The sequence below is a fragment of the Balaenoptera borealis genome (genome assembly GCF_965194805.1).
Source record: "Balaenoptera borealis genome assembly, chromosome: 8".
Lineage (NCBI taxonomy): Eukaryota > Metazoa > Chordata > Mammalia > Artiodactyla > Balaenopteridae > Balaenoptera > Balaenoptera borealis.
Genome location: NC_138865.1, coordinates 70084687 through 70096698, shown reverse-complemented (window position 1 = coordinate 70096698; position 12012 = coordinate 70084687). Strand labels below are relative to the sequence as shown.

Below are 12012 nucleotides of genomic sequence, written 5' to 3'. Positions count from 1 at the left end.
CTGTCTTCATGGCCAGTCATCTTGTTTTGCTTGTTGTGGTTTCTCCCAGCACTAAAAGTCCATTTCTCAGACTAATCAGAGAGTTGGGCTTGCTAGGCAGAGGGTCATTCATACACTAGTGTCCCTCTTGGTCCTGGAGAGAGGATGTTGGGTTAGCAACCTTACGAAGGGGGCCTCTGCATGAAGCTCAGTTTTGTGGGGTTGTTTGGCTGATACGTGAGGCTCAGAATGCCTTGACCCTAGCAGTTCTGCAATATTAGAAGTGTGTATTATAAATATAGCTGCATCCCTGTGAGACAGGTAGAATATGAGGGCATACAGAGCCACCACAGGCCCATATGGGGATTTGTCAACATCTCTGGACTGGGATAAACCTGACATCTTAACCTGAAATTAAACATATGTTCCAAGGCTTTCAAAATGAGAAGAAATTAGAAAAAAAGAGGAGAGGGGAGACCATAACCCCTCTCGCCACACTTCCACCCCCGCCTCTTACTTATTTGAGAGAGAATGCTTTAAGGTACCCCAGTGGCAGCAGGGTGACCAAGAAAACACAGGTGCACCACATTTATGGAATATCACATTGGCTAGGAACACATCTGAACTGCATCTCTCTACATATTATCACGCGGAGAATTGCCATTTCAAAGAGGGAAAGAATTGAGAGGCAGAATTAAGTTCATAAATATTTTGTTTCCTTATTTTGATGCAACACAAAGGCAGAATATCCAAGACTCTGTGGACCTCTATTGTCAGCTTCAACATTTGCCAGCTGTGGTAATTCAACCTCAAAATCTCTGCTCTATGCCATACTGGCTATAAAAAGTAAGTACGTTTTCCCTGGTGCCACTGTCACCATACTGTTTACATTGTCTCAGCACTGTGTATTTCTCTTTCTCAGGAAAAGCTCAGGAATATGATGCAAGTCTTAAAAAAAAAAAAAAGTAATAGATTCCACTGTGACTTGGTTCACATCCTCTTCAGTACACATGCAGAGCGCTCATTAATGTTAATGGAATTTGCATGTATGTACTGAAGGGAAAATATAGTTGCCCACGCCTATGTGTTCTTTATTTTCCCATCAGACCAAGCACAACACTGTACATTTGGGAGTCCAATGACATATATATCTTTTAATTCTGAAACATAAGTAACTCAGATTAAAAATTATTCATTCTGAAATGTGGTGTTCCCACCAGCAAATGGGATGGGCATTTCTGCTTAGATAACTATGATTCCAAGAAGCCAATACCAGATGATGACTCTTTAGTAAAATAAACAACCAGTGTTGTTATAATAAAATAGGCTAAAAGAAAAACACAAAAACTCCCTACTGAATCGGTAGAGAATGTATTCTCGTTATTTTTAAAAATTCCATATTAATCTTCCCATATGCACCTCCAGAGGAGTGAAAACACAAGATGAGAAAAAGAGAATTGAAAATAATCATTGTTGAGTTGAGATTCCAGATCAGCCAGCAGTGAATATTTGTAATAGGCATTACTAAACTATATGGAGATGTCTGAGACCCATTTAAATCCAGACCATATACTTCATTAGGTCTTGAACTTTACCTGGAATCTTCCACTGCAGGAGATGATTTCCAAGCTATTTTGTTCTTGATTATTTCCAGTCCAAGTAAAATGGACAATAAAAAAAAGATGCCTCTATACTATTTCCATGATGGATGTTCATGACCAAAATAACTTCACCATCTGATGTATTTCACAGTTTTAAGTTAAAACAGACCTAGTATAATATGCTCGTACATCTGGCTCAGGTGCTGCATTTGCCATATGTTTGTGAAATAATCCAAGGAGATGTTACAATTGCACGTTCCCCTTGGGACCTGAATAAAATGTGCCCACAAAGAGTTACCTGATTATTCATTCTTGCCAACAACATCCTTTCCTAATAATAAGGGGGTGCTTAAAATGAGACAATAGAGCTTTCAATCTTGAGAGATGTCAGTGCCACTTATTGTTTCAAAAACAGAACGTCTTTTGCATTTTTTTAAATAAGAAAAAGATCCTTGGCCTTTAAAGCAAATAAAATACTCTGCAGGTGGTATATTTGGTATTCTTATGGGAGCAAACTCTGCAGTGCCATCAAGGCCAGTGCTCCCCGAAAGTCATTGGCTGAAAGCCCATGTAGCTACAATGGAAATTAGTGACCCAAAGGTTGATGGTCCCTAAGAAATGGCTGCTCAGGTAATACTACATGTTCATGGAGAACTTTATAATTGGCAAATTGCTTTCATATATGTTACCACATTTAATTTTTACAACAACCTTGTAAAGCAGGTAAAAAGGCATACCTTATTTGGTCTTGCCAGTTGTAGTACTGATTCTTCATAGCACTAATTAGCCAGAAAGGCGAGCATCTTTTTAAAACTTAAAAAAGGAAATTTTAGTCTCAACCCATGAGCACTAGTTGCCATAATGCACAATTTTCACTTTGAGCCATTGACAATCTGCTTTCTTTCCTCTTTTCCTGCTGCTTACATCCTTTTATCCCATGACTCTCTCTCTCTCTCTCTCTCTCTCTCTCTCTTTTTTTTATGATTCTCTTTTGATTCAAAATGAATAATTGTATTTTATTTCAAGGGTTAAAAAGAGAGGAAATTAGTTTAATGATTAAAATACAGGCTGGCCATGAAAATATAAATTTTAATGTAGGCCAGAACAAAGGTCAAATAAATAAATCATGCTCTAGGCCTAGCTTAATCCACCATTAAATCAATTTAAAAGAATGTGGCAAAGATGAAGAGATCAGCCAATAATCCTCTAATAGTGTGTTAATTGTATATTGACTGAAGTGACAAACTATGTGAGAGCTGTGTTTCCATGGGATTAGGCTAAAAGACCCTGCATAGCCAAATTAGGTTAGAGGTTCTTTTCTCCTGGAATAGAAACCTCAGAGTCAAATAGGATACAAAGGATGAGAGACGGAGAGGAGATTGGCCTCCGGTTTCCCAGTTTGTAAATGGGTGTCAGTGCCCAGACGTCTGCATTCAGCGTGCGGGTTCAAAACCACAGTTTGTTTGTTTGCTTGTTTAAGTATAGTTGACTTACAATGTTATGTTAGTTTCAGGTATACAACATGATGATTTAATATTTTTATAGATTATACTCCATTTAAGGTTATTATAAAATATTGGCTATATTCCCTGTGCTGTACATTACATCCTTGCGTCTCATTTATTTTATACCTAGTAGTCTGTACCTTTTAATCCCCCACCCCTATCTTGTCCTTCCCCTCACCCCTCTCCCTACTGGTTACTTGTTGGCTCTCTGTAGCCATGAGTCTGTTTCTGTTTTGTTACAGTCAGGGTATGGAAGCAACCTGAATGTCCATTAACAGATGAATGGATAAAGAAGACACGGTAAATATATGCAATGGAACATTACTCAGTCAGGGAAAAAAAAGAATAAAATTTGCCAATTGCAACAACATGGATGGACCTGGAGGCTATGCTTATGCTTATTTCACTTATTCTTAGTGAAATAAGCCATACAGAGAAAGACAAATACTGTTTGTTTTCACTTATATGTGTAATCTAAAAACAAAAACAAATAAATACAACAAAATCTTAACAACTTTTGATTGCTCAATATATAATATTTTCTGTATATATATTCCCCATGAGAGGAAGAGACAATTATTATACGGAAGTGACTGACTATTGGTCTCTTATTGGGGTGAGAGAAATGAAAAAGAAAGTTCATAGAAGAAGTGTGACAGATCACCTTGAAAAACAATACTCCACAAAATATTCCTTGTTCATATACGCTGAGGGCAGGGGGAGAAGACTGTAATAGTTTAAAGGGGCCCATGTATCCTTGGCCTTGTCATATGATGAATCTCAGATGAGTGTCTGACGAGTCCATGAGAGCTGAGGGGTCTATTATCAGAAATTCTGAAACCTATCTTCTTCTTTTTTTTTTTTTTTATTGAAGTATAGTTGATTTACAGTGTTATGCCAATCTCTGTTGTACAGCAAAGTTTTATACATATAGACATTCTCTTTTAAATATTCTTTTCCATTATGGTTTATCCCCAGAGATTAGATATAGTTCCCTGTGCTATACAGTAGGACCTATTGTTTATTCATGCTAAATGTAATAGTTTGCATCTACCAACCCCAAATTCCCAGTCCATCCCTCTCCCTCCCCCTCTCCCCCTTGGCAACCACAAGTCTGATCTCTATGTCTGTGAGTCTGTTTCTGTTTTGTAGATAGGTTCATTTGTGGCATATTTTAGATTCCACATATAAGTGATATCATATGGTATTTGTCTTTCTCTTTCTGACTGACTTCACTTAGTATGATAATCTCTGGTTGTATCCATGTTGCTGCAAATGGCATTATTGTGTTCTTTTTTTATGGCTGAGTAGTATTCCATTGTATATATGTACCACATCTTCTTTATCCATTCCTCTGTCCATGGACATTTAGGTTGTATCCATTGAAACCCACCTTCTTGAAGGAGAATGTCTCAGCAGAGCATATGCACAGACCTCATCCAATCCCTTTCCCAACACCTAATTCAGCTAATTCATTGAAGTAGTTAGACCCTCCTGGTCAAGGATATTCACAACCATGATCTAGAGTTCTGAAAAATGTATACATATTCTAGTAGTGTTTGGCAAACACATTCTTATTATAGCATAAATTGTGGTCAGAATACATTCCAGTCTGTCTCAAGTTGTATGTGTAACCAAGTGGGTATTCCTAATTATAATTTTGTCAGGGCATGCTTTGAGATTCCATAGGCAAATTTTTTCCCGCTCTTTGAATGGTATACCTGTCAAAAATATATACATTTCCTTCATTCACTAAATGTTTATTGAGCGCTTACTAGTATACTACATGCTATGCATACAAAGTTGAGAAAGCAAGGTCCTGCTCTCAAGGCATTTAAACAAATAAAGAATCAGACTTGCAAACAAGCAAATACAATGAGATTTGCTAAACTGGGTGATCCACAAAGTTGAATGGCAGATTAAGATAATGCATTTAAATCTGTCCTGGAAAACCTCCCAGAGGAAGAAGAAACATGAATAGGTATTTTCCAGGTAGACAGATGATTTTAAAGCGTATGTTGTGAGTCATGAGAGGCCGATGATCAATTGTAAGCAAGGGAGTAACATAATCAAATTTTTGTATTTGAACTCTGGGGCTACTAAAGAAGGGGGATTGGAAATGGGAATTTCTGGAAACTGAGCAAATGTCAAGAGTTGTATTGCAGTGGTTAAGGGAGTTGATGGACCTACTCAAATAGACTGGTGGTCCCATTAGAGATGAGAGATATGCAAAGAGAAGAATAAATAAAATACATTGTTTGGAATGTGAGAAAGAAGTCAAAGGCTTCCAGACTATTGGCTTGGGAAACTGGAGAAAGGGTCTATAATTCATTAACATACAACATATAGGGCAGAGCACAGGTTTTGTGGAGTGACTAGGGATAAGCATGAAAGCAGAGAGAAGCATGTTCAGTTCTGGACGTACTGAGTTTGCAGTGCCTGTGGAATGTCCAGGTGGAATGATTTTGAAAACAGTTTGGAGACATGGAACTAGGGCTCAGAATCAACAGTGGTAGGGACAAGATCCCCCCAAAAATGGCTAAAGTGAGAAAAGAAAATACTTATTTTTAAGAAGGGGTGGAGAAGTAGAAACCAATCAAGGCACCCAAAAAAAGGAGCCAGCAGTGCAGAGGTAAACGAGGAAAGAGAGAGAGACAGAGAGAGAAATGTCATGGGAGGCAAAGCCAGAACTTCCAAGAACATGAGAATAGTCAGCAGGACAAGCCGTGTAAGATGAGAACTAACCATGCTTATTCCATTGGGCGAGTAAGTGCACAGGACAGTCTCATTGCAGGGATATGGGGGAGAGCCAGGTTAGAGTGGACCAAAGATACAGAGTGCTGTGAATTCAGAGAGAATAAATCTAGGTTGCCCTTCGTAAAATAATAGCCATCAAAGAGAGAAGCATGAGGATGCTTTAAAAAATGGCCATTAAATGGGTTTTTTAAAAATTTGTTTATTTTCTAAATGAGAGGGATGACCGTATTTTTATGCTAAAGGGAACAACCAATAGAGCATTGAAGGTAAGAAAAAGACATTATCGATAAAGCAAATTTCCTAGGAAGGCAGGGTGGAATAATATCCACTGCACCAGTAGATAGAGTTGCCTTTGATAAGAAAACTGTTTTTTGCTAGAGATGAGGACAAGGAAGGGATGGCTGCAGATGCAGGTTGGCTTATGGGAAAATGGGTGGAAAAATGAAAAAAAGCCACTCTTGGTAGCTGCTAGTCCCTAGCTTAGAAACAAGGTCATCCCAAAGAGAGAAGATTGAAAGCTTTGAAGAGTGGTGAAGGTTTGGAATCGCAGCCCAGGGACACGGGAGAAGCACATGTAATAGGACTGCTGAGAAACATTGCGGGAACAACTGAGATTAGTTTTACTCCAGATTTATGGCCTCCGTTCTATATGGTTGTGATTTTTCTTCTTCCTCCAGCAGAGCAGTGCTCAAGAAATGTTTACAGCTGAGGAGGCTCTGAGGGGTTTGCCTGAAGGACATGAAGTCCATCCATCTCTCCAGGTGGTTTGGAATTATACCTCAAGATAAAGGTAAACCATCCAAATTAAATAGTTGAACCGTATTGCTCTGGCCCCTCTTATTTGCTTTTACTGAATTGCATTTTGACTTCAGGCCTCAGCTTCCTTGGAAGGACTCAATGACAAACAGCCATAGGCCTACCTGTGTTGTTAGCACCACAGGGGATGTTGAGAAAAAGCAGCCTCAAACCCATTCATGTTCCACTCAGGAGGGCACAAAGAGTCATTTCCTCTACACCCAGACGCCAGGAGACAATTGGGTTTTCACGAGTAACAACAATATGTTCACTTGGTATAAAGCTAGGAATGGTCAAGAGCCTGGTCTTGAAATCAGAATGCTTGGGTTCACATCTAGAATCCATCATCTATTAGCTGGTTGACCTTGAACCTTTTAACTTCTCTGTGCCTCAATTTCCTCATCTGTAAAATAACGAAATATTCATACCTACTTCATAAGGCTGCAGTGAGAATTAAGTGAAACAGTCAATGTAAAAGTGTTTAACACTGTGTCTGGCAAATCATAAAAGTACTCACTACGTATTAGCCAGCTTTGTTGTTGTTATTATTATTATCTTCCAACTGCTCTTTATTGGTTTTGGTTTTGTGTTTTGTCTTCATTCTCAGTGTGGCATGCATTTGCATGTATTAATTTACCTCTGGTCTCCACTTAATATTATTTTTTCCCTTTCTTTCTTTACCCATACTTCACTTATTTCTTATCTGATATCCACCTATCACAGTTTTAGAATGAGACAGAACATAAGAAAGTGAATTCAAGGAGGTCTTGCACCAGTCAATAAATATAATTCTATCTATTTTTGTCCATGTTTTAGTAAAAGTTTCAAAGATGAGAAAAGGGACTTGGAACTTTCTTATCCCACATTTGCATTCAGAAATGCAAGTTTCTTGAAGTCCATTTCACCTGATATTTACTTTTTTAGAACCATTCTTGATCGGCCCCTACAGGGACTTCACCCTAATTCAATATTAGCTCAAATACTTCTCATTATAAATAAACAACATATTATTTTATTTGCAGAAGGGGTGGATTACTATACTTTGAGAAGCGGTTACAGTCTTGGAGAGGATGAGGGCTGGACTTGGGAGTCAAAGGAACTGACTTTGGATACAGCTCTGCTACTTACTAGCTCTTTTTGCCATTGGAACTCTGGCCTCGGTTCTTTCATCAGCTAAGTAGAATTTACAGTATTGATCTCACAGTGTGGTTGTGAGAAATCAAAAAGGTGCTCAGCAAAAATTAGTTGATTCTGTATCTAGCACAAGAAGTGACATTCAAATAGCCATTCAAACTTGTACCTGAAAAATTGGACCAAAGAATTCAATAATTCTTCTTAAATATGTTTAAAGGCAACCTGAATGTATTTTTCTTACTGAACTTAAGCATTTGAAATAAATATACTAGCCTTTTAGGAATATTTAGTCATAAGTCAAAACAGAAAGCTTTACTTATCTTTTAAGAATATTTAAGAAATTTCATCTTGGTGTCAGAATATCAACTTAGCCTATAATGTCATCAGGGAAATGTAGAAAATATCCCAGATTTAATTCTTTGCTTTCAGCTAAATAAGTAATCTGTGAAACCCCCAGTGTACAAATAAGTCTGCTTATCTCCTGCCTGCTAATAGCTTTGGTTTTGTTTTTGTTTTATTTTTCTTAGTGTTCTTGTTGCTGTTTTTGTTGTTGCATGGACCAGTAAGTACTTGCAGATGAAAAGTAGCTTTTGTTTTGTTTTCACTCAGGGGATGTGGGTGTGGGATGCCTTATCCCAGGTGTTGATATCAAAAGGATAGCGAAAGTGTTTAGGCTGGTTCTTTAAGGAAATACGAGGACCTACTTCCTTGTCCCCCTTCCCTCTTTCAGACCCAAAGCTGAAAACCAGAGGGCGTGTGTTGGTGGGATACTCCCACCATTACAGACCATCCCTGAGAAAGCAGTGTCAGAAGCACAAAAAGAGCCCAAGTACAATGGTTAGTCTTCAAAGGGCCTCATTTATTATATTGCTCAGAGCCCCACAGAGTTGCTCCAAGCTCATAACCGCCGCTGATTTCAAAGGGAGCTCTGAACTTGCATACGCTCTGCAAGGCACAGTGCGGGATGAGAAACAGGCTGAGTGGCTTGAAGCCATGTTCAGACATTTTTTAATGTTCGTAAATGTCTTTGGCACCATCACTTTCACACAGAAACCCACTTACCTCCTGCCGCAAAGTGTGAAATAAAGCCATTTTCAAGCCTGGGTAGGGGATAGTCTGGAAATTGGGCTAAATCTTAAAACCGCATGAAGATTGAAAATAGGATTCACAAGCTGGAGCTCAGCTCTCACTAACCCACTTCCAAGCTCAGATCACCATGACACTGTGCCCTGTTAGATACTGTCAGTGACACCTTTGAAAGGTTAAGGCAGTAAAACGTGGTCATCTCAGTAGCTCCCAATCTAAAGGCCCCAACTCTAAGGCATCCCAGAATAGCTGGTCCATAGGATAGGAGAGAAGCATTCTTTCAATTGGGCCTTTATTGGGACCCAAAAAGCACAGCCCTGGGGAACCTCAGGTTAGGGACTGGCATTTTCTGCCACACCTCTCTGCCTCAGGAGATGCTGTAAGTCCCCCCTTGGTCCAGAAGGTTTGTGAAAGACAGGTTAGGATCCATCAAAGTTTTTCTCCTGATTACCTGCAGAACCACTAGCTGCCTTCCCCAATTCTGTTTCTGTGGCTCTCTAGTCACCAAGACTAGGAGAAAGAGGTCCCTGAGTGACTCAGAAATTACTTTCTATACTCCAGGAAGCTCTGATACAGGTAATTCTCCAGGGAACTTCTGGACGGCTCCATGAGGACCCTGTTTTTGGAAGGATACTGAAAAAAGGTGTCCTTTTATGTTCACTGTTCAATAAATATTCCTTAAATCCTGGACAGTGTATTACTTTGGGCGCCATCTTTAGTAAGAAAGAGAAAGTTATTTATTTGGAAGAAAAGGAGTTAAATAATGAGACATTAGATGTGGTTTTTAGAAATCTAGAGATGCCCTCTATAAGTTTCAAATGGCAGTCTCTTCTCTAAAGTTCATCAGGAAAATATTACTAAGAATTTATCTACTCACATTCTCACTATTTTGTCACTCTTTCAACCAATACTTGCTGCACACCTGCTCCATGCAGATATAATTCCATTTGCTGGAATTCAGTAGTGAACAAAGCAGACAGAAGTCCCCTCAGTTAGCTTGTGTCTGAGTGGTGAACACATAGGATAACAAAATAAGTAAGAAAAACTTCAAGCTCATGTTCTGTACACACTGCACGCTGTTCACTTACACATAAGATCTATGGTTTTAGATGAGATGTAAAAGTAATGTTGTTTGACAAAAAAAAAATTTCTTGAGGGCAGACAGCAGAAGCAAGAAGAACTACAATTCTGCAGCCTGTGGAACGAAAACCACATTCACAGAAAGATAGACAAAATGAAAAGGCAGAGGACTTTGTACCAGATGAGGAACAAGATAAAACCCCAGAAAAACAACTAAATGAAGTGGAGATAGGCAACCTTCCAGAAAAAGAATTCAGAATAACGATAGTGAAGATGATCCAGGACCTCAGAAAAAGAATGGAGGCAAAGATTGAGAAGATGGAAGAAATGTTTAACAAAGGCCTAGAAGAATTAAATAACAAACAAACAGAGATGAACAATACAATAACTGAAATGAAAACTACACTAGAAGGAATCAATAGCAGAATAACTGAGGCAGAAGAATAGATAAGTGACCTGGAAAATAGAATGGTGGAATTCACTGCCGTGGAACAGAATAAAGAAAAAACAATGAAAAGAAATGAAGACAGCCTAAGAGACCTCTGGGACAATATTAAATGCACCAATATTCGCATTATAGAGGTCCCAGAAGGAGAAGAGAGAGAGAAAGGACCCGATAAAATATTTGAAGAGATTATAGTCGAAAACTTCCCTAACATGGGAAAGGAAATAGCCACCCAAGTCCAGGAAACACAGAGAGTCCCAGGCAGGATAAACCCAAGGAGAAATATGCCAAGACACATAATAATCAAATTGACAAAAATTAAAGACAAAGAAAAATTATGGAAAGCAACAAGGGGAAAACAACAAATAACATACAAGGGAACTCCCATAAGGTTAACAGCTGATTTCTTAGCAGAAACTCTACAAGCCAGAATGGGGTGGCATGATATATTTAAAGTGATGAAAGGGAAGAACCTACAACCAAGATTACCCTACCTGGCAAGGATCTCATTCACATTCGACAGAGAAATCAAAAGTTTTACAGACAAGCAAAAGCTAAGAGAATTCAGCACCACCAAACCAACTCTACAATAAATGCTAAAAGAACTTCTCTAAGTGGGAAACACAAGAGAAGAAAAGGACCTACAAAAACAAACCCATAACAATTAAGAAAATGGTAATAGGAACATACATATCAATAATTACCTTAAACGTGAATGGATTAAATGCTCCAACCAAAAGACACAGGCCCACTGAATGGATACAAAAGCAAGACCCATATATATGCTGTCTACAAGAGACCCACTTCAGACCTAGGGACACATACAGACTGAAAGTGAGGGGATGGAAAAAGATATTCCATGCAAATGGAAATCAACAGAAGGCTGGAGTAGCAATACTCATATCAGATAAAATAGACTTTAAAATAAAGAATGTTACAAGAGACAAGGAAGGACACTACATAATGATCAAGGGATCAGTCCAAGAAGAAGATATAACAATTATAAATATATATGCACCCAACATAGGAGCACCTCAATACATAAGGCAACTGCTAACAGCTATAACAGAGGAAATCGACAGTAACACAGTAATAGTGGGGGACTTTAACATCTCACTTACACCAATGGACAGATCATCCAGGCAGAAAATTAACAAGGAAACAGAAGCTTTAAATGACACAATAGACCCGATAGATGTAATTGATATTTATAGGACATTCCATCCAAAACCAGCAGATTACACTTTCTTCTCAAGTGCACATGGAACATTCTCCAGGATAGATCACATCTTGGGTCACAAATCAACCCTCGATAAATTTAAGAAAATTGAAATCATATCAAGCGTCCTTTCCGACCACAACGCTATGAGATTAGAAATCAATTACAGGGAAAAAAACTGTAAAAAACACAAACACATGGAAGCTAAACAATACATTACTAAATAACCAAGAGATCACTGAAGAAATCAAAGAGGAAATCAAAAAGTACCTAAAGACAAATGACAAAAAAAACACGACTATCCAAACCTGTGGGATGCAGCAGAAGCAGTTCTAAGAGGGAAGTTTATAGCAATACAAGCCTACCTCAAGAAACAAGAAAAATCTCAAATAAACAATCTAACCTTACACC

At 38.5% G+C, this 12012-nt stretch overlaps 1 long non-coding RNA gene across 1 annotated transcript in view; it reads left to right on the top strand.

Annotated features, from left to right (window-relative positions):
- LOC309634109 overlaps positions 1 to 12012 on the top strand; it is a 334079-nt gene that overhangs the window by 305839 nt on the left and 16228 nt on the right. Inside the window, exon 5 of the long non-coding RNA XR_014247860.1 lies at positions 6523 to 6632. This is a non-coding gene — a long non-coding RNA (uncharacterized lncRNA). The remainder of the gene's footprint in view (positions 1 to 6522; positions 6633 to 12012) is intronic.